We start from the raw sequence: 24,011 nt of genomic DNA, 5'->3' as shown, positions 1-24,011 counted from the left end.
TATGCCATCTGAGTCACTTAAGATACATGATTTCCACCTTCTGTCTCCTACTTTGTTCTCTGTAAATGAATACTGAAAACAATTTTCTCATGTAGTGTAGCTCTGTTGTTACTCATATCCCCAAATAGTTTTGTGTATAACAGTGAGGGAGTGTGGAGGATTTTTTAAAAATTGAGCTACTGGATTTATAACTAATAATTCAGAGTTGCTGCTGCAATTTTTTGCTACATAACTTTTTTCTGAACATGTGCATATCTTACATCATTCATATATTGATAAATAATGCATCTTCATATTATAACACTGACACTGATGCATCCATTTGTCCAACCATGCAACCATCTATTTTCCCTAAACTGCTTGTCGCAGTGAGGGTCATCATGGTAGCAACCTAAGTAGTGTAGCTCAGACTTGCTATTCACTGCAACACTGTCCATCTTGTTTTTACCATACTTAGGCATTCCTATGTAAACCAAAATATTTTATCCTTCTAATGTATTCCAAGTGAGCCTTGGCTCAAAGGACACCATCACAAGGTTCACAGACCACCTCAGCTGACTCCTGCCAACTTGGAATAATAGTGGCTTTACATTGGAATCGTTCTGGATTGGCAAAATTCTCATTCTGTTGTTGACAGTGAACTGAGCTGCTCTGTGAAAGAATCTCATTCCTAATAATTTCATATGCAATCTCATCCCTATAGTCACTATTGCAAGCATGTAACAGTAAGTAAGGTTGGAGACAAAAGCTGACTAACAAAGTACAAGTTTATTCCTGTATCTCAGCTCTTGCTGCAACCACACAATCTGGTACAACAGTTGTAATACTGCTATCTCTACATCCATCACTGGTCAACCTCCCGGTCCCCTCTACTTTTACTCTTGGACAAACCCCCAAGATATTTAACATCCTCCTTCTAATCAGTAGCATAACTAGGGCAGGGCAAGAAGGGCAAATGCCCAGGGTGCAAAGTGTTGGGGGATGCGAACAGCAGATCCTGATTACTCTTTAATGCAATACTGGCTTTTAAAAGTTGTTATTGGATTTGCGGTCAAACCTGAGCACTATAACCCTAGCACTATAGCACTCCATGTTTGGTCTAAACTGTAGCAACTACAGTTGTTGTAGTTTAAAAGTAAAAAAAAAAATCTTTTTTTTTTTTGGCCAAAAACTTGAATGCTATAATGCTTGTTTGCTACAGTTTAAACAGAATAATTTTTTTTAACTAAAACATGAATACCATAGTGCTCTTCACGGGTAGAGTTTAAACTTCTACAGTTTAAAAAGAAGAAATACATATATTTTTTAACTAAAATATGAGCTCTGTAGTGTTATCTGCAGGTTGGATATAAACTGTAATAAAGTGTTTGATACAGTTTAAAAGAAGAAGAATTATTTTTTTTAATAAAATATGTTGAATGAGGGTTGAGGGCAGGGCACAGAAATGGGACCAGAATGTCCTGGGCAAGTGGAATGAGTGCATGTCATGTAGCAGGCCACCTGATTGGTGTGCCAATAGAAAGAATGTCTGTTTTTTGGAAGAACTGGGGGATGGTGATCATATACTTAACTGCAGTAATCTAATCACTTATATGTAATGGCTCATTACAGTAAATATTTGCTCTTTACTTGAAGAGCTGAGGGACTAGGGTGCTGGTTCATAGTACAGGCCCAGGGTACTGATAGGTACAGCTATTTTATGTATTTATTTACATTTGTTAGCCTGGTAGTGTCCGACTGGGTAGAAAAAAAATGTTTTCAGCGGAGACCAGGGAAGAAAAGCTCCACAAGATTACAAAGTAGTTAAAGTACAGTTGTTTCAAAAAATAAAGTAAAAATGTTACAGGTTTAAAAACAAGGAATACAGGTCATAGAGGTTATACAAAAAATATGCAATGTTCACAAGTACAATTAGAGAGATAGTATGCAAGTCATGCAATAGATGAGCAGTAATAGAAAAATGTCATGCTACAGATGTGCAGTAATAGGAAGCTAGACTAGCCAGGAGAAATACAGGGGCAAAGCCAGTTAGTATTTAAATCATCTATCAGGGTAGTTTGGGATTTTTTGGATGTGCTGAAGTAGATTGTTCCAGTCCTTGGCTATGTTATAGGAGTAGAGGGAGTTGCCATGATAGTTGTGAGACTGGGTCACATTTAACATTAGTTCACTGGATGACTTAAAGAGCCTATAATTAGAGTTTGGTTGAACTAGAGTTTGGTTGAACTAGGTTTGAAAGAGTAGTGCAGTCTGTAGGGTTGTATATGATTTTATGGACAAAAGAAAGTTGCTTTAGTGCAAACTAGGTTTGAAAGAGTAGTGCAGTCTGCAGTCTGTAGGGTTGTATATGATTTTATGGACAAAAGAAAGTTGCTTTAGTGCTAACAGGTTTGGAAGTTTTAGCCAGTTGAGTAGTCAAAGAGCTGTACAGTGGTGTCTTTTTTTAGGTTGATTGGTGGCAAACTTAGCTATTTTGTTATAACAGGACTGTAGTTTATTAAGGTCAGTTTTGGATAGGTTGGTAAAGATTTGAGAGCAGTGGATGAGGGTGGATAGCAAGCGAGATCTTGCAGTGTCAAGTCTAGTTTTCTGAGTAAGGTTAGGTTTAATCCTGTAGAGAGCTCCAAGCCTGGAGTGGACTTTTTTTAATTGTACGGCAGATATGTTTGTCAAATTTTAGTGAATCATCTCTGGTAACACCTAGGAGGTTGGGCTGATTGCTGGGTTCAATAATTGTACCACTGGAAGAGTAAATGGAGAGAGGTGGAGTGCCGAGCCTGGAAGATTTGTTAGAGAAGATAATGAGTTTGGTCTTATTTGGGTTGAGGATAAGTTCATGGCTATTAAGGTAACTTTCAATGTCCTGGAAAGATGTTTGCATATTTTGTTGAAGATGTTGAGGGGAGTGGGCTGAGCAGATAAGAGAGGAATCATCATCAAATTGGACAATGGTGGCATGTTGAGTGAGTGGCAGTATTAAGGTTATTGGTTGTTGTTTTTCTTTTGGCTCTTCCCGGTTAGGGGTCTCCACAGTGGAACTCTGGTCCGCTAATGATTGGCAGTCAATTTTACAGTGCCAGCCCGATGTCCAACCTTCAATGAAGACATGCCCATTCACGCATGTCTTTCGAACGCCACTCTACCATGGGGAGGACATGCAGACACCACACAGAAGGCGCTCCAGCCAAGAATCGAACAGGAGAACCTCTTGCTGTGAGGCGACAACACTACCGCTTGCACCACCACAGCTTATTTACGTTATTGGTAAATATGATAAAGAGGAGGGGCCCAAGTATGGAGCCTTGGAGAACACCACTAGTGACCAGTAATAGTAGGGAGAAGTTATTTGCCCATTTAGTAGCTTGCTGGCGGTTAGATAACTATGGAACCATGTTAGGGATGAGGCAGTGAGATTATAAGTGGCAAGTTTATTGATGAGTAGCTGGTGGGATACTGTCCTTCATTTTTGAAATGGTGAATGATATCTGTAAAGGATATGAGGGCTGTATGTGTACTATGATTAGGTCTGAAACCATGCTGAGAGCTGGAAAGTAGGTTGTTAGTGGTGAGGTGGTTCATGAGTTGTAGGTGAATACATTTCTCTAGGATTTTTGTTATAGTAGAGAGGATGGCAATGGGACAGTAGTTAGTAATATCTCTAGATGAACCACCTTATGTAGTGTTATGATATGAGAAATTTTCCATAAATTGGGTACATATAGTTCTGAGATAGAGCAATTTATTAGTATGGATATGGGGTAGGCAATGGATGGAGCAACTAATTTTAGGAACTCATTGGGAAGCTGGACAACAGCCAGACAGCAGGGTTTTAGTTTACATAGAAGCCTTTTTATATAGTTGGTTTGGATGGGTTTAAAAGAGAAAGAGTTAGAGTGATTAGAGTTTGGGGAGGGGACTGAGTGGTAGGTTTGTTTTGCTGCCTAAGAGAGATGTGATAGAGAAGATGAAATGAGAGTTGAACTGTGAGGCTAAGGGTTCAGTGGTATTACTAATGAGGGGAGCAGGGGTGGAGTATTTACCAGGTTTTTGGAGGTGGTTGATGTAATGCCAGAACTTTTGTGGGTTGTGCTGGAATTTTTGTTGACAGGTAAGAAAGTAGGTTTTCTTATCACTGATGACTCTTTTTTTTTTTAGCGTGGTTCCTAAGTTGCTGATATATGGAGAGATCAATTTTGTTTTTGGTTGTATGGTAAAGTGATCAGTCTCTATCCCTTTGCTTCATAGGTTGTTTAGTTTCATTAAATAGCCAAGGGAGCTGTTTGGATTTTTGGCGGATTTTCCTGAAGGGGGTGAGGTTATTCAATATTTCAAGGAATTTGTTGTTGAAGTATTCTACAGCAAGGTCTAGTTGCATGCTTTTTAATGGTGACCAATCACTGTGTTGAAGCAGAATATTGACGGTCTCAGGGGAGAAATTCTTTTTGCTATGGATGTATTTGAAAGGGATACAGGATTGGATATGGATTCTCTTCTTAACTAGAAATGCAGGGGCATGGTCATTTAGTGTGATGGGAAGACAGCCTGCCTGGTACCCTAGGTTTGGCTTATTTACAAAAATCCAGTCAAGTAGTGAGCTTTTATTTGAGTGTTTGTCGGTGTGGGTGGGATAGCTTATTATTTTGGTGAATTTATATAAGTTTATGAAGTTGGTAGGAGAGTTGGAGGAGCAGGAGAACCAGTCAAGGTTGAAATCTCCTAGGATGATGGTTTCTTGGGCTAGAGAAAAAGATGACCAGGATAAGAGGGATTCAATGGTATGAAGGCTGTTACCTGGTGGTAGGTAGGTGGCAATGATATTAATGGCTTTGCGAGGATTAACATGCATGTGAGTGATTAGAATTTCATCATTTGGGATGTCTGGAGCAGAACAATTTAGTTTATCAAGATTAAGAGAGTCTTTAAACATAATTGCAACCCCCCACCCCATTTATTTAGCCTATCCTATCTTATAATATTATAACCATTTGTTGTTATTTCAGAGTCTGTGATGTGGGGTTTTAACTAGATTTCAGTTATGACTGCAATGTCTGGAGAGTAGGTGGCCAAGGTAGCATGGAATTCAGGGATTTTGTTGACAAATCTTCTGAGATTGAAGTTTATTATAATATGATCAGAGTTACAAGTAGCAACTAGAGAGGTATATGTATTAGACGTGGTGTGATTTTGGATTTTTTCTTTGTTATTTTAGGTTCTCAGGGGTCCGGACCATTTTTGACAGATTATGTAGTAGCTAGCCAAAACAGTTGAAGGAAAACAGCATGATGCCTTGAAAGAGAGCAGAAATACTGTGTAAGTTATGTAGTGCTGAGGGTCCAGTTAGCCAGTAGCATACCAAAACCACAGTTTAAAATATGAGCAGCCCGATTCCTTGAGAGGGAGCAGAAAAAATACTGAGTAAGATTTTTTTCTTTGTTATTTTAGGTTCTGAGGGGTCTGGGACATTTTTCTGACAGATTAGGTAGTAGCTAGCCAAAACAGTTGAAGGAAAACAGCACACTGCCTTGAAAGAGAGTAGAAAAAAAAGAAAGAAAAAAAAGAGAGAAGCTATGCATCTAAGATTGCTGTCCCCTACCTGGACAGAGCAATCCACTCAAATGCAGATAACATAAAAATACCTTGTAAGGGGAAAAATATTTATTTACATGAAAATATTATCACAGTCTTTATTGAAGAATCTATATTGTGATTTAATGACAATGCCCTCTAGTCTACCCCCCCCTTATATAACATAATGTTAATGTACCTTAGGTATAAATTTTACATGTTGACAAGGATTAGTTAGAGATGTCAGTATTAGGTTTTTAAAAAGGAAAGCCATTATTTCCTTATCCTCCTTCTAAAACTCAGAACTCCATTTCACCTTCTTAAACTTATCTATCATTACTGGCCCTATATATTTAAAGTGTAAGGATACAATTATGTATGTCAGGTTTGTGCAGATGGAAGAACGTGTGATGATTGTGGCAGAATTAGTGCTCTTTAGACACTGGGTTTGAAAGTTCATTTGAACAGAGCTACAGCCTTCCAGTTGAGAGCACAGCTTAGAGTATGACATATGTTCTATTCAAAAACAGAATGAAAGTTGAAAATTGGCCCAAGCAGAGAGAAGCTGTTTTTTTTTTGTGTGTGTGTGTGTGTGTGTGTGTGTGTGTGTGTGTGTGTGTGTGTGTGTGTGTGTGCGTGTGTGCGTGTGCTTGTACATTTCCCAGTCTATAGAGGGGTAGTTAAAGTCTCCCATGAATAGAGTGTTTGGTTGGATTTTGAGTACCTCCAGTAGGTCCAGATGCAAGTTGCAAGCTTTGTTAGCTATACAGGGTAACCTGTAGTTGGCCAGGACATGGTAAAAAACCTTGTCCATGGAGATCTGAATGTGGATGAACTCTACGGTATCATTATAAATCGGGACATGTCCACCTTTAGCTCCAGTCTGTGTTGCTGTTGGTCTAAATGTGTGGAAGGTAATGTAACCTTGCATTGCCAGAGTACTTTCTTCGCAGCTTTAAACCAAATCTCAGTAACAACACAGATGTCACCATTCTCCTCCAGAGTAAGGAAAACTTGTGGAGTTCATTTTTTTTTTTTTTTGCTATGTTGGTAGTTTTGACATTTTGACATTGCCTAAAAGAGGCTCTGAGGGGGGTGGATAAAGTTTTAGCCAATATCTGAAAGCTCAGGGGCATCAGGTGCAGACCATCTTTGGCAAAAGCAAAGTGGTCCATTAACCATGTCTTCCCTTTCTGATAGGTATTGGAGCTCCCTGGAGTGACACTAGAAAGTGAGCCAATTGTTAAAATCAATCATTTTCTGTTCATACTGTAAAATGCTGCTCGATGCAATGCACGTACCAGTCTGTGACGCATATTCAGAGAGATCCACAATGTTTTTTTTCATAATGTTCAATGAGGTACGACTTTTACACCCACATGGACTATGACAGAATCATATTGGTAAATGTGGTGGAGTGACTTGAGCGAGTGCATGATATTGCAGACCCCAGCTCCAGAGACCAGCTAACCATTACCTTCTCCTTCTTATGTCTGCTGATTGGGACATATCTATGTCATACAACAAAGTCCCCTATGATAAGAGTATTGTGTAAAATGCTTGCTTGCCTCATGGGCTTTGTTTTTAGGGACCATTGGGTGTAGGATTATGTGTGGTGTTAGATGTTATTCTTAAGTGCTTTAGTGACTGATGAGGCTAGTTGTTTCTGTTGGATGGCTTAGGAGGTCATTGAGGTTTGGGAAGGTTATTTTTAAAGTGCCACAGTGTATGAAGGTCTATGTCTGTGGTGAACAGTATGCGTGTAAGATGTCTTGACACCCATATTAGTAAACAACATTTTAGCCTCCAAGTTTTGTATATACATCACTCACATACTGTGTTAGTTTTCTTAAGGAATAAAAGGTTGTCAAAGTACATGAGACAACTTTTGCATTGTCTCAAGATGTCCATGTCTACCAATCTGGCCACAGAGACATTAGGAAAATGCATATCCATGTTATCAGGACTTGTAATAGGGTTGGTCTATAATGGTGTAGGGACTTGGTTTTACAGGGGGTCACCTGTGTGGTGCCTGGGATCAAGGCTAGCTGTTCAGTAGTGTTATGATCTGTTATTAGTACTTTAAAGCATGATAACTTGCTGTCCTAAGTTTAGCTCCACTCAACACCTTACTTGATACAGGTCAAAGTCCTAAGTACTAGCTTTAGATAAATGTTACAGTCTAAGCATTTGCTACTACACAGGGCACTGCTGACTGCAACTGAGCTTTGCGCAGATGCACCTACTTTACAGTCATAGACAAAAGCCGAAAATGTATGCCTAAACCCTCTGGCAAATAAACAACTACACTTTGAATTCCCTGGAGTGCTTCCTAACTCAGAGAAACAAGATAAACATGTTCTGCCACAAGATGGATGACTCTTGAAATTCTTAATGTAAAATCACAGTAAAAGTAACTCTCGTGTGCAGGCTAACAACAAAGGGCTAAGTCCATGGCTAGATAGCCCTTCTGCAATGCAATTTAAATTAGGGCAGATCAGATAAGAAGAGCAATTTTTTAGGTAAACAGATAAGAAGAGCAATTTTTCAGGTAGACAGTTGCTCAACTGCTTTGAGAATACCTTAAAGTGGTAGCAATCTTTAAGGTTCATAGGTGTTTACTAGACTAATGACCAAAAGGGTTGTTTTAAGCCTAGTCATGCATTCTGAATCTCTGAAAAGTACCTTTGCCAAACCAGGATGAGTTTTCCTCTTCCTCATCCAACTGTCCAAGTTAAATTTGAATTGCGTTATGGAGGAACTCTGCTTCACATGGATGGGGAGCCTGTTCCAGAGAAGGGGTAGTCTCTGGGATACATACTTGTCTGAATAGCAGGTCCTAGTTATATCATAGGCAAAGTTTTAATCTTTAGAGGATACTTTTGGTGCTATTTGTTTTGTGGATATGCAGGAGGTCCATCAGAGTGTGGTCTGACAATGTCTTATATGCCAGGCATAGCTCTCCCCTCAACACCCTGTAGGAGACAGAATACAGGGATAGGGCCTTGAGGCGGTCTGCATAGGACATGTTACCTACACCCTGTATTCTTCTAGTGAGGAGCCTCTGTGAACATTCTAATTGTTGGACATGCCTGGTTAGGTACATACTAAATGGGGCATTGTACTCAATGGTATGTCTGATGAATGCTGAATACAGTGGAACAATGACTTCCCTGAACCTAGATGACATAGCTTTGTTTATAAGTTGCACAAAGTAGAATGATTTCCTCACTGAATGTGTGTTCCTAAGTTCCTGAATACTGGGTCAGCTGTTAGGGGTATGTTGTCAATATGATAGTTACCAGGGGTGGATCACTAAATTAGTAAGTTCAAGTGCAAAAATAGAGTAGAGTTCTGTATCTCAGCCAAGATGGCACTGGATGCAGTAAAAACACCTTGGATTCACAGGCAAGATAGCCAAGTGTTTTGCTGAGCTCTATGAGAATGAGCTCAGCAATAAATTACTGCAATAAATTACTGCACTTACATCCCTTCCCACGTGTTTCCTACCACAGATAGACCACGCTACCACCCACTACCAATAGGAGAGTAAACACAGTTCTCTTAATGTAAAAACACAAAAAATGTACTAAGTGTAATGCTATCCCAGCAATTTAAACAACTGGCTAGTTATTGCTAATAAGGTGATTTAAGGCAAGGTAAACCAACAACAAGATGAAATATGCCACTACAAGTCTACAGCAATTTCAAACAGTTTAAAATGCACCAGAGAAAACTTATAATAAAGGAGGTTTCTAAAGAGCAGTACTAGTTCAATGGCTAGGCACTCTATTTGGATCTATGGAAAACAATATGATGGAAGAAGTATTTAAATAGCTTGTACAACTGACAATAGCAGTAAAAGATGGCAGGGGGCTTTGCTAGTCAGATTACCATAGGGGTGAAACATGTGCAAGCATATGAAAAGTAGTTTAAGTATGGATGCCTTCTGGGTTCCCGTTGACAAACTGACATCACAAATGCCAGCAACATTGGTCACATGGGCTTCTATACAGTAAAGCTAATAAGTTGGATGGACTGTGAATCCCCCCCATCGTTGGCAAGCTTGAGGCATCAGGTCAGTGGAAGACACAGTGGCAGCCATGATGGATACAATAGCCAGATGTTTTGGGTGGCCTAGGATACTGAGTGCCAGCATATTGTGGTCACCGTGGCCTTTGCATGGGTAATGAAGACTACCCACAAGTGAGCAACTCCACAACAAGACTGCAACTATTGTTTTACTGACATTCATAAGTAAAATTGTAAAATGACACAAGTGTCAAATAGGAAGGACTTTTGAAAGCAACAAACATTTTTGCAAGATGGCAACCTCCCTATGCTTCTGTGACATCAAGGGCCGTATATTCCCATCCCTGTTCAGCATATATATATATATATATATATATATATATATATATATATATATTAACTCTGAGATTGCTGTATCTCCGAAAAAAGAGAAATGCACAATATAACAAAACCTTTATCTTTGAAAGCAGTATCCCAGAATTGCACTCTAGAGAGTGCAGCTTATAGTGTTGAACACCAGTGTATCACACATAAGTCTGGAACTCAGCAGTAAAGCTCTCCAATCACATCCAACATCACACAGAGCCCTGTTCCATCTTCCCCATGTCTGATTACAAATCCTGTAGTGGGTCTTGTTTCCCTACAGTGATGCCCCCACATGATCTGCCAGCTGTCAAACGATGTGCAGCTCTGTAAGGAGAGGCCTAACAGCCTTATGCACTTCATTTCGTGCTGCACCTAGAACCTCCCCCTGGTTCTCCTGGGTATCTCTCTTCTGTTTATAGTCTGCAGGATGCAAGCAGGAAAAGATATTACCACATGCAGAGTTACACCAAGTAGCAGACCTGGGCTGAGTGAGTGCCATATATATTACTATTAATATGTGGATCGGCACTAATGCAAAACTGGGAAGGTCAAATGTTTGCTTCCCAGTTCCTGTAATGCCAATCTGGAAATGTTCAAACCCTCAGTAATGAATGCTAGTGTACCTTCATTAATATGTAATTGACATTCTGATACCAGATTGAACAACAGTGTGGACTGGGAAATTTACCCTTTTTCCCACTGTAGTGTGATCTTAGAGTTGGAATTTATCATTTGCAGGGGGGTGTGGGGGTACACGGGGTGTGTGCCCCCCTGCAAAACAGTAAAAGCTACTGTTGTATAATTAAAAGTTTTAGGAGATGTTAAACAAAATAGCCTGGGTGTCTGACATCACCTCCTGCTATTTAGTTTAACGTTGAATAAGGTCGGTCTGAATTATAGGTAGGTCGATAGTATGGATACAGCATTATTTTTCGATTACTTGATAAGAATCTTTTTTCACTTTCCACGTTTTAGTAGTAAATCTATATACAATATGTTCCACAATATATGCAACTCACAGCAAGAGGTTCTCCTGTTCGATTCTCGGCTGGAGTGCGGGGAGTGCCTTCTGTGTGGAGTCTGCATGTCCTCCCCGCGGTTGGGTGGGCATTCGAAAGACATGTGTAAATGGGCGTGCCTTAGTTGAAGGTTGAACGTCAAGCTTGCACCTCAGCGTTCGTGAAAATCTACTGCCAATCATTAGTGGACCGGAGTTCTGCTGTGGCGACCCCTAACCGGGAAAAGCCGAAAGACAACAACAACAACAACCATAGTAATTTCTGAATATATCCCCACTGGACCATATCTGCCAAAACACTTGCCAACTAAATATAATACAATGCAAAATACATTATGTTATTGATATCACAAATTTCATGCAAAATATATCCAACATGGCTTGAAACGAACATCATGCACATCATGAGGACTAGCACTACATCCTAACCATAACCTATTACCCATTAGCAAGCTATATTCCTGGCACAGTGCTACCAACACAATGACAACAGTTGCTGTCCACACAGCACTATAAAATCAAGGCACTTGTGCCAGACAATGTAACTTCATGACAATATCAAACATAACTGGCAATGCACAGGTGTACAGTAGACATATCCATATGTATCTGTGCCGTGCAGTGGGTTCCATGTCTACAGTGTATTAAATTATGCTCACCATGTGTGGCTTACTTGTATAGTATGGTGCATTGTCTCATACAGCAAAAGGCCAGGGGTTCATTGGGTAAAGAACTGACAAGTACATACAGTACTTTTATAAATTGTTTTGCAAGGTGTCATGAACTTGATAGCTAAGGCTATTAAACACATTCTGTAGGAGTTGTAGTGGCTGGCATTTTTCTAACCATACGAATGTCATAACCAAAGTGTTGCTCACACAACAGCCACATTCCTACTGCATATGCAATTTCAAATGTTAATTGCACATAACAAGTCCAGAATCAACTACAGCTAAGTGCCATATGCTCACAGAGTACTGGGTGGCAACAATGTGTTATGGTGATGTAAGTAAAAAATAAGTGTTCGCATACACATAATGGCAGTGCAATCTATTCAGTGTGATGTGTGCAAACTCCCCAAAGGCTGCTGTCAACTGCTTCCACTTCATCCCCTAGAGGCATTAAGATCACTTGTGTCTTTATTACTCCTCATGCCTGGGTGTGCCTGTGCCTGCTGTGCCTACCAATGTCCTCGTAGATAACTGTTGTTTAACAACCCTTGGGTGGGGATACAGCTCCTGAAAGTTCATCTTCCTGGAATAGTACATGCCCCATAAAAAGCCTGGTTTACACTTTCATCATGTGGGGACTCCATTTTGTTATGACTATGTGCAAGGCATTTTCAATAACTCATGGCAAATGTAAACACGTGTTGATTTGTTGTGGAATTATGCATTTCTTGTGAATTTTACTGTCAGTCATCACTCCCTGACTGCTGCAAAAATGTGTGCTTAACTATCACATGCATTTGCTGCACGGATCTGAGTGTAGAGATCTATGGTATATGGGTTGTCTTGGAACATAAAGGACATATTTATGTGAATTGAGCATAAGCATCCACACATAGTAGTCCGTTACTGGGATATATTGCTGCATTATCTGCAACCATATTTGTTATTATTAATGAATCACTATCCATGTGTGTTGCATTTGTTTGCGGATATGCCTTTGTATTGTTTTATGTCTTGCCTAATACTGAGGGCATGCATTTGGCGTACATTGTGAATTATGAAATGGATCAGCCATAACTCACTGGTCCCATTTGCAGGTATCATTTCTGTCGATCTGTGTATTATTATATCAGGTACTACAAGTGCATTTTTGGTAATTATATTTTTTTTTAGCTATAGGATTTCTAATGCATACTGCTGGCATGCATTGTTCACTATGCTTGTGAGCATTATCTTGGGTTTTAGAGACACTTTTGACACCAGATGTATAAATGTTGTTTTCTATTTGTGGATGCATATCACTGGTGGTAAGTTTCCTTATCTTATCCTAATCATAGTGGTGAAATGCATGCATACATCCAATGAAGAGAATAAAGAGAAATATGCAAGATTACAATGACTTAGTATCTGAATTGTTGAGTTGAAGACGTTTAGTTTTAAATACTTGAGCAACAATCCTTAATTTCTTGTTAGAAATTCTAAAAACCTGAAACTGAAACAAGCATTTTCTTTTAAAAAAATCCTTCCTGTTATATTTGAAACTCAAACATGTTATGCTGATTTCACTTTGTGGCATATCCGATAAACTGCTAGTGCATGATTGCTAGTTTTATTAAACACCACTCTGACAGGTTGTGATTAAAATAAATAAAGTTATTCCCATTAAGGATGGTGCAGATGTGAAACATAATTAATATATATATATATATATATATATATATATATATATATATATATATATATATATATATATATATATATATACATATATATATATATATATATATATACAGCTCACATATTTTTTTCAGCAAACAACAGCAGCACTTTGACTGCTGCACACACACACACACACACACACACACACGCACACACACGCACACACGCACGCACGCACGCACACACGCACACACGCACACACGCACACACGCACACACACACACACACCCGCAGAGCTTTGAGCTCCTTAGATTACTTGCTGTCAGAAGATACATTACCCTAAATGGGATGGAATACCTAAACATTCTGGTTACATAAGCAGCTTTACTTTGCAGGATATTACCTCAATGAAAAATTGTGACTCAGGAGGAAGTTTAGAGCTTAGACTCTGCCAAAAACAAAAATGGGCGATTGGTCTAAAAGGACAGTGCTAGCCAAAGATTTCCCAGTGTTTTCATGCCAGCTTTCTGGAGTTTCTTCAAGTGATATGAATGATTCCTAAAAGTTCAATGCAGCAGTACAGCTCACATAATTTTTGCTTTTTGCTTGTAGTATTCAAGTGGACTTTGTGGACTGGCAGTGAAGAAACATTTACATGGAATGCAGATGAGAAGAGAGAGGGGAGGGGGAGAGAGAGGCAGCCTGATGCATGCAGTCACTGAGCTCACATTGGTAAAACTTGCTTGTGAGTCTTTTGCTTCACTGAATGGCCTCCAAAGTCAAAGATAGATAGATTACAGTTGTCTTCAGTTAGTGGTAGTGATGGTACTAGGATCGCTTATATGATATTTAATGATTTATAGTGCAGTCTATCTGAGCAAACTTTTTATTTTGTATTTTTTGTGCAAGACTATATTTGTCTGTATATTTAATTTTCAGTGTGCTTTGCCTAGCTTCTGTAAGTAAAAGCTCATATTTTTTTTTCAATTTCCAAAGCTTGTGACCAATTGCTTAGTAATTAAAGGGTAACTACATTATTAATACTTTAATAAATGATTTTCAAAAAAAAATAGGGAAAATTAGAATAAATTTGTGAATTATAACTGTTGGCATACATTTTAAGTTAATTGTAAGATTTGCTTATTTTAAGAGTGAATAATAACTGTATCCTAGGTATGCCATATTGGTCTGGCTGGTGGCAGAATATCACTATTGTAAAAGCAAGAATGGACAGTGGCACCAAGAAAGATAATATTATCCCTTCTGGAAATTATTGTTTGAATAAATGCAATAGTTTTAGGCAATATACAGACAGTCTATGTAAGTATGCACTGAAATACACTGAGCAGAGAGTGAGATGTGTGAAATCCATTGGTTACAGCTTTGTGCTCCAGTGGTAGAGTACAAATCTTATTTGGGTATGTCTTGTGTTCCTGACAAAAATCACCATCCTTTTACTGGCAGCCTAACTAGATGATAGTCTTGGTATTATGAGAGAAACCCTGGCATACCACCATGCAGTGGACAGTTTCTTGTTACTTATACATATTTTTAAGCAATCACCTAATGGTCTCACTAGCTTAAACATTACCCGATTTTGAAAAAGTCTTTTAGTTAAATGTCATTGAATCTAAGTTTCATATAATTTTTGAGTACAGCATAGACAGACGGGTTGCTCTCTCATTCTCCAATATGATTTTGACAAGAGAAGATCCTTTTTATATAAATGAAATTTTTTAAATTCATTGCATTTAATGTAAGACACATTGGCAGCTTATTCTTGGCCAAGACAGACTAACATGTTTTTGACTGATGACATATGCATAGACGAAAGTGTTACTTTTATTGATAATAAAGCGGTTTCCATTTCTTAGCCTAAGGTTCCACTTTGTTATTTTATGTTTTTAGAGCAGTTGACATATATTAATAATGGTCTCCTTACATTTGATCAAATTAACATAACGCAAGCTATGCTTTTCTGAAAATCCAATTCCAAAAAGTGCAACCTGAAAACCATGAAAAACACAAAAAAATATTTTTTGCACTGCAGCAAGCATCCCTTCCTAAATTATATATATCAACTCCACAGTCATGTCATGCTGCATAGAAAAGGAAAACTCCCTTGAAACTACACTGCTGGCTCACACAGTATAATACATTGTGCTTAAATCAACTGCAACATTCATATTTTGATAAAAAGACTGATGCCTATATAAGCAGCAACAAAATGTAGGTAATCCATTATAAACAGTACTGACTTTGTTTTAAAACCATCACCTCACATACAAGTATCTGTTATTTAGTCATAAAGGCTAAGGCTGTTAGTGACAAAAAATCATTTTGCTCTAGGGTATAGAGAAGACACATCTGTTGGTAGTTACTTCCATGCTTCAAATGAGTACCCTAGGTATATTAAGAAAATAAATGGACTCAAAAGCCTTTCATCTTCAGAAAAGGTATTCCAAGAAGATCATCATTATCGATATGTGACTGTACTTCTCAGTGCCTGTCCTATTCTTATCCTCTTTAGAAAAGGCAGTGACTGCCATCTGAATGGCTGTAGTGAGATGGGTTCTTCCTTCCTTTAGTTACTGTATATATTAAATGGATCTTCTCCAATATACTTTACTCTTTCATAAAGCTTGAGTGGGAAGACATGACATCCTGCTACTTTCTGTTTCCATATGTAGATACATTAGTCCTAACCTCCTTGTCTGAGATATCTTTGTCTAGTACTATCTTTCTTAGCAAAGATCTCCCATGACCAGATATGCATCATTCTTACCCCATTTGTGTCCTGTCTTTTGTCCCCCAGCTAAAACAAAATTCTGCCACTGCATCTTTCAGATCCTGACAGTTAGTGACCCTGCCCTCTTGTCTCAATTCCGTAATATGCCATTCTCTTCTATGACATCAATTTTCCAAAACCTCTGTCCCCTCTCCATCCTCAATAAATTATTGTTCCTCTGTAACTTGCCTTCTGATACATTTGTTCCTGTAAGTGCTATTTCCATGTTCAGACATCGTATTCTATATCACAACTGCTTTTGTATTAGTTTCTTACATGCTTTGCAGTTTCAGGAGTTTCCTTGCTCTGTTCCTTATGCATTTATCTCTCTACCCTTTCCAGACATCTTTACAGTTCCCTTTTTGTACTATTATAGGTACACCCTCCTCCAATGCTCACATTCAGCCCTTTTCCATGTTACTGCTTTTGCTCTTCCCTCTGAGTATATGTCATCTCCTGTTTTTCCACTTTCATATTTAAAAGCCATTGCTTTCCACCCCTTTCTATACTAGTCCTCTTTCTGGAAATCCATAGAGATGTGGGCATAGTCTGGCAGACAGAACTCACCTATTTAACTGTTGCTTATGAAATTCACAATTTCTCCCATATTAGAAATGTAACATTCTACTTCCTAGGCTACTTAACTTCCTTGAGAGGGTCTAATGTTTCTGATCTGTACTTCTCTCCTTTCTTATTTGGAGATATCCTCCCTTATCATCTACTTTCTTTACATGTCATTTGTTTCTGTAACAATCCTACCTTCTCCACGAGATCCTATCATTACCCAGAAGCATATTAACATTAAATTCTTCCACCTCTGTGTTATAAAGTATATTACTCTCTGTTACCTTCAATTCATCAAACATCCCCTAAAAATCTCCTTTCCATTTCAGTGTGCTCATATTAGCATCTTATTTTCCAGACTATATTAAGTATTCTCCTTTCTGTGATATCTCACCTCCCATTCCTTGGTCTAACTTTATAATCTCATCCACTATGCCCAGAAGATCATCATTTCTGTCTTGCCACCAATTTTCATCACTCGTTCCTCTTGTTTCATGTGTTTCCTTCTGCTTAACACATTTCTGTCATCTTAAACCTGACTTCCTATAAAGGAACTACATGACATCACTTTGGAAATCCTTTTCTGTATCATTTCTCTTTTTAGTGTTATCTACAATCTCCTTAGCATTTCACACCATTGTCAAACAGCCCATCTTCATTCTCCCATATCCAATAGTCAACCAAATCTCCTCTGTTCCTGCATTCTTTCCTGAGTCTAGTAGGAAGTGACTCCTACACCTTAGGATGGTTTTGAGGTTATGACCTGAAAAAGACATGGCATCTGTTTACTTAACCAAACAACAAGCCCCATGCTGATATTTCATATTGCACTTATCTGTTACCTTCTTCCACCTTTAACTTTGCATTATTTTTTATCATATACTGCTATCATTACCCCCATTATTGTATAGTGCACAACAAGTGTACTACAGTTATAACCATGGAGATTTGCTGCCCTGGCCTTCAGTGAAAAATATGTCTTTCACTCAATCAGGTAGCCTGGTAACTGAACTATAAATAAATTAAATAAATTAATAAATGCTCACACATTTTTGCCCTCCTTGCACTCTTCCTTACCCTTGCCACTTCCATTCCTCGTCTTTCTTAGTCTTCTTATCTTTTGTTTAGAGTTCCCTTGTGCTCTGTCCTCTTTATAGCATCCTTGCCTTTGTATTCTTCAGTTTGCCTGTACTTCTTTCAACATCATGAGCGCTTTATTCTTAACTTACTTACCAAAACTCATTCTATGTTATGCCTTTCATTCTATGTTCTATTTGATAGTATGGGTTCCAACTCCAACAATCTCCACCTGTTTCCTCCTACCTCCTTCTAGTGTTATATGTCATCCACTGTCTTCTACCTGTCTCCTTCTACTCACTATGTCTTCTTTCCAACTACCCAATTACATTCTCCTTTTTGAATATCAGAGAACAATACATATTTAGCAACATCCCCAAAAGTAAAGAAAGTTGAACATTTATGGTGTGCAATGATTATATTTCTGAAATGAGCTTCGAAGTGAACAAACTGATTGTATAATAGGAGATTAAAATATGTTGAATACCTTGCTAAAATACGTATCACGTAAAATGTCCAAAGAGAAAAAAAATAACATCATTCCACTGTCTAAGTACAATAACCCCTTTTGGGCTGTACATTGAAGACACACTACTGCATACTGCATACCCAAGCTTGTGAGACACTCACTCAAAAGACTCCTGCTTAATTCTTGCTGCACACTGATATCTGTTCTGTATATGCCCCAGGATGCTTTATTATTTAATTAACAATGTCTAGCTTACTTATATTGATGGAAATATACAGTGTGATATGTTTCCATCTCTCTCTTCTTTCATAATCTGCTCAGTGTCTTCTAATGGCTGCATCCGGTCATCCCATTTTCTTCTTCTATGAGGTGAAAGCCAGGCCCAATCATTTTCTAGACAGGGCAAGAGACCTACAGTTCATTCGTTCCATGCCCTGTGCAGGAGATTAATCAGCCTATGTGTTTCCCTTTGAGGCAGGAAGCAGGTGTTAGACAGAAGGGCAGTCTGCACTCACATCGGCAGAAGACCTAACTTCCATCTCCATGTAGCAGTTGTGACTTCAGCTATTGCCTGCTCATAGGATGTACTCATGCACACTTGTAGGATGTACTCACATAGGATACCATATGTGTAAATCCCACATACAGAGAAACCACTAATGCTTGCATACCCCGTTATTCCAACTAATGTGACACTTTCAACTAAGCTGGATATGACAACATTTGCTGCAGTTTTCTTATAGCCATGTCAAACATCCCTTGAAGTGCCCAGTCTGCTAATCAAACCTGATTTGCTTGGGACAAAGTCAGAGATTTATCCTACAAGTGTGAAATATTTTTGTTGTATTACACTAATACAAACTTTGTTAGGATTGTTTATTTGCTCTATCCCTCCTCCATCTCTAGATTTCATATTCCATTGATGTTCCTCCTCATCACTGGTCCTCAGCCACCCCATCTTATGATGTAGCAATTTTTGTTTTTTCTCTTTATTGTTTCCATCTTCCAAATCTCTCTCACGTGCCAGATCTCAACATTTGTGCCCATAGAGTTGTTCCATATTTGTGCATTTTGTTAATAACTGCCTTATCTTCTGTCATGTACCATTGATCCCTTAGTTATCGTAGTAGTTTTCCCTCTTACTTAGTCACTCCTTTGCTGCCACTTAGTTTTCTCAATTAATAGTCAGACTGGAGTTGTTTTCTGATTTATCTCCTTATACTATACTGACCTACTACCCTGTTTTGGTAGGGTTCTAGCCTCTCACTCCCTTCACTTATCCATATAAAGACCAGTTTACAAATATTCACATTATAACCACCCTTCCCATTTCTGTCATCAGTCCTGCAGCTGTGCCGCCTCATATGCACTTTTTTTCTCTTCATGTTGCTTCTTGTGGTATTTTTTTTTTGTTACTGCATGATCCATTCAGCTCTTTGGATTTCCTAATCCAATTAGTTTTTCACTTTTTCCTGGCTCCTCATGATACACTGTAGGCAGAACCATAAAGGCTTGTTTGTTTATCCTTCTTGCACCCAGAGTATATGTACTGCTTTACTGAAGTCCTCTGCTTTCATTCTCTAGCCTCTCCATATTATTAGCTAATGAGCTAGACACATGATGCAGATGCAGATAAGATTCCCCCTTAAAATGTACACTCTTGTTATTTGCAAGCTTTGCTTTTCACAAAAAGACATTTTGAATGATCTTACTGGAGTTTGAATTTATCACTGTTGACTATAATTAACCTTATTAAAAACAAACACAACACTCCGTAGGAGCCACTCATTGTTTGTGTATGAGCATAGTCTGCTAAGTATTTTACAGACTTTCATTTTTAACTTCTCCAGACTGACAAACACCACAGATCATTTTGACCTGCCAGTCAAATTTTCTAGGTGTTTGAAAGAGAAGTATTAGTCTGTCTGTGAAGTAATTCCCCAGTATACTAACTATAGACCGTCTGTGAAGTAATTCTCCCGTGTACTAACTATAGTCTGTCTGTTAAGTAATTCTCCAGTGTACTAACTTTTAACATTTTGGCACTCCAGTTGTTTGGTATAATTTCTGTACTGCTTCTGTTCTCTGAGTCATTAAGCTTTTGTGCAGTTGGCAATGCATTCTAAGGTCTTCTATTTCTGTATTTTGTTTTTAAATATTTTTTCATGAACTTCTCAGATTATTGAATGGCCTAGTTGCATTATTAATTCTATGACTTTTGCACACCATAAAATATATTTCCTTAAAGCACTTCTTTCCTTTAATGATAATCACAAGGCACTTATTCTCAATGCTCATGTGATTTATTGTCACTTGTTTTACTTCATAGCATTGCAGATTCTTATAATCTGATGCCACCAGAACTCTTTGTTATCATTCAGCTTATCCAAGGGCTATAACTCCAGTAAAGTATGCCTCTATACTTTAGAGAACAACATTTGCACTATCTTCAAAGGATTCCGACTTAACCTCTGATCCAGTACTTCTAAAATCACCGTATCTGGAAATACCGCTGGGCTTGAGTAACACGTTGCACAACTACTCCCACAGGAGAGCATCTTCTCAAACATTTTAGTAGCACTTAAATTATTTTACTTTAAAGCCTCATAAGGTAAATACCATATGATATTTTTTCTGTGTTTGAAGCATATATGTTTGTCTTAAGGAGATAAACAATTATCAGGTAGATTCCGGAGTAATTCTTAAGGACATGTATTGGCCATCCCATTCCATAAGTGAGTGCAGCTGCTTGCTTGGCTTCTGGGACAGAAATAAATTCTAGCAACTTTTATTTTAAAAATGACCAGATATTTTCTCTTGCCACCATGACAATTACAGACTTTTGGGATTGCTTTTTATTCTTCAGATCATGTAGTTTTCTTCCTGCAAATAAAATTATGCTTTTCCTCTTTTTCCTCTAAGATGTCAATGTTATCATAACTTTCTTGTTGTAATTGCAATGATATTTGCTGGCAGTTGTCTAGTGTTTTTTGTTTTTTTTTCATTTTAAGTTTCCACGGGTCTGTCATAAGTCATGATAACACTGGCAGTTTTCCCACAAACATTGAGTGAGCACTATTTCATCAATTTTCTTTTGTTTGTTTATACTTATATGCATCTATTTTTTTCAATTTTTATATTTGTTAATTAGATTAAGCACACTATTCCAAAGACTCTTTTCAAACAGAGGCTTGTTCATAGGCAAGAGTATGAAAGTGTTATAGATTTTGTACAGAGGTGTAATATTTTATTCATCAGTACACTGCAGCCATTTGCAAGAAAACTTTTTTACTCAGGAAGAATACAAGTATGATGGAATAACACATTCTGTAGCAAAGGGAGAAGCAATTAATCAATTATTAGTGCATACTAAGTAAGTTAGATGACCTCAAGTTGAAATTAGCTCATGTTGACTCTGTGGTTTGGCGCCATAAGGTTCTCATTGTATATTACAAAGTAGATTGCCAGACCTTTCTTCCATGTAGATAATGCTGCTGCCCAGATGTGAGCCCTGACAGAAATTCTAGCTGATGGTATTGATTAAGTCCAACATTTGTGTGGGCCAAGGATACAGAAATAAAGACTTATGGTCGTAAACATTTATCACAGCAATTGCATTATAAGCTTTATTTTACATGCTTATGGATTCTTCCTCTTTTCCTGGTAAACAAACAAAAAGTTTGTTTTTTATTTTCATTTGTAGGCTTTTTTGTGACATGATTGTGCCACTTGATGGAGCTTTCTTTGTGACAAATGTAAAAAAAGATACTCCGTATTTCTATTGCATTGAATTGCTGATAACTTCCAACACATTTATGTGTAGAAAAAAGGGGTCTACTACATGATTGAGACACATATCCTCACTGCCACTTGTTCATTTTGCAAGTGCTCTAACTCCTACTTACTCATCTACCTTAATATTTTCTATCCCTACCAAAACCCTGATCCTAACCCTAAACACTCCCACCCAGTCTCTAACCCTAAAGTCTTCTATCCCTCCTAAGCCTAAAATCCCATTCCCCTGCCTGTCAATGATCACACCCTAAATGTAAAATCCCTTACCCTCCCAGGCCATAAAGTCCCAATCACTTCCTAAATTTAAAATCACCTTCACACACCACAACCCTAATGTTCCCCATTGGTCCACACTATACTCCCTATCTCCCTCCCTAAACCTAAAAGTGCTCACCCAGCTCCCGTTCCTGACTTACCTAGTCCATGAGCACTTGCCTTCACTCTGTCTTCTAGGATGTGAGCATTTTATTTATTTATTTATTTAGTTATTTATTTTACATTTGTTGACCGGGAGAGACCAACTGGATTACAAGTCCATTTTCAGTGGAGGCCTGGGGAGAAAAGTTCCAAGAGAACAATTTTTTACAAAACATAGTTTTGAGGACAGACTTTTGACATACAATTTCCATATAAGAGACTTTGACATACATATTAGTTAACAGATAGGATACATTCATTCTCTACAGTATGATATTCCATTTTAGAAGATATTCTTAAGTTTAGGATTCTTGTGATAGATTTACTATCAGAGTAAAAGCAGAGAGATGTAGATTAAGGCTCCGAGAGAGCAAATGATGCTCGCTATAGTTGAGAAGGATAACAAATTGATTCACTATATGTCTTCACCTGGTTTTAGTTGAGAAAGATAAACTGATTTACAATATGTCTTCTCCTGGTTTTAGTTGCTTATGGAGAGCTCAACATTGCTGGGGTAGTTTTCTCTAACTCCTGGAGAGATGGGATGAGCAGTAGATTAACAGTCCTAAGTGGGTACAGTACTATGATTGGTTGGCTTAGCAGTTACTTAAGTTAGGTGAAGTGTTCTAATGAGACATTAGCCAGGCGGGAATATTGGAGCAGAGTAGATTATTCAAAAAGTGAGTTTTAACAAGTTTCTTGAACTGTGATGGGGATTTGTTGTCAGTTATGTGGGCAGGAAGGGAGTTCCAGGTTTTTGCTATACAGTGGCTGTAGACAGACTTACCAGCTTCATTGTTATATTTGGTTACTTTGAGGAGGTTTTGTGTGCTAGACCTCAAGGGCCTGGTGGTTGTATAGGGTTGCAAAAGATTTTGTAGGGCTGGGGTGTTTTCAGAGTTATGTATTATTTTGTGGGCTAATGAAAGTTGATTGAGTTGAAGTAGTAGTTCTAGCCAATTGAGTTTTTTTAGGCATTCACAGTGATGTGTTCTGATGGGAGAGGTTGTAACGAATTTGGCTATCTTATTATAACAACTATCAAGTTTGTTTAGGTCAGATTTGCAGAGATTTGTAAGCACAGGGGAGGCATAAAGTAGGGTGGATAGTAGGTAAGTCCTTGCTATTGTAGTTTTGGAATGGTCAGTGAGGAATTTTTTATTGCAGTAGGCCACGTTTTTTATGTACTTGGGCTGAACTCTTATTCATGTTTAAACATAAGCAGCTGATCTCATGAGCTAACAGATGTTTGAGTCACTGGATGTGAGTTAGTGGGATTTGAGCAGGTGGGACTCAAATGGCTGTAGTTGTTGTTATTGTTGTATCTTTCGGCTTTTCCCGGTTAGGGGTCGCCACAGCAGAACTCCGGTCCGCTAATAATTGGCAGTAGATTTTTATGTACTGAGTTGCCAGCCCTAACGTACAACCTTCAACGAAGGTACGCCCATTCACGCATGTCTCCACACAGAAGACGCTTTAGCTGAGAATCGAACAGGACAACGTCTTACTGTGAGTTGACAACGGTACCGCAGCACCACCAAAACAACAAACTGTATCTGCATGTTTGATGCAAAGTTCAAACTATCATCT

This window comes from Protopterus annectens, chromosome 5.part1 (genome assembly GCF_019279795.1).
Source record: "Protopterus annectens isolate FY-2018-M chromosome 5.part1, PAN1.0, whole genome shotgun sequence".
Classification (NCBI taxonomy): domain Eukaryota; kingdom Metazoa; phylum Chordata; order Ceratodontiformes; family Protopteridae; genus Protopterus; species Protopterus annectens.
Note: the sequence above shows the minus strand (reverse complement) of the source record.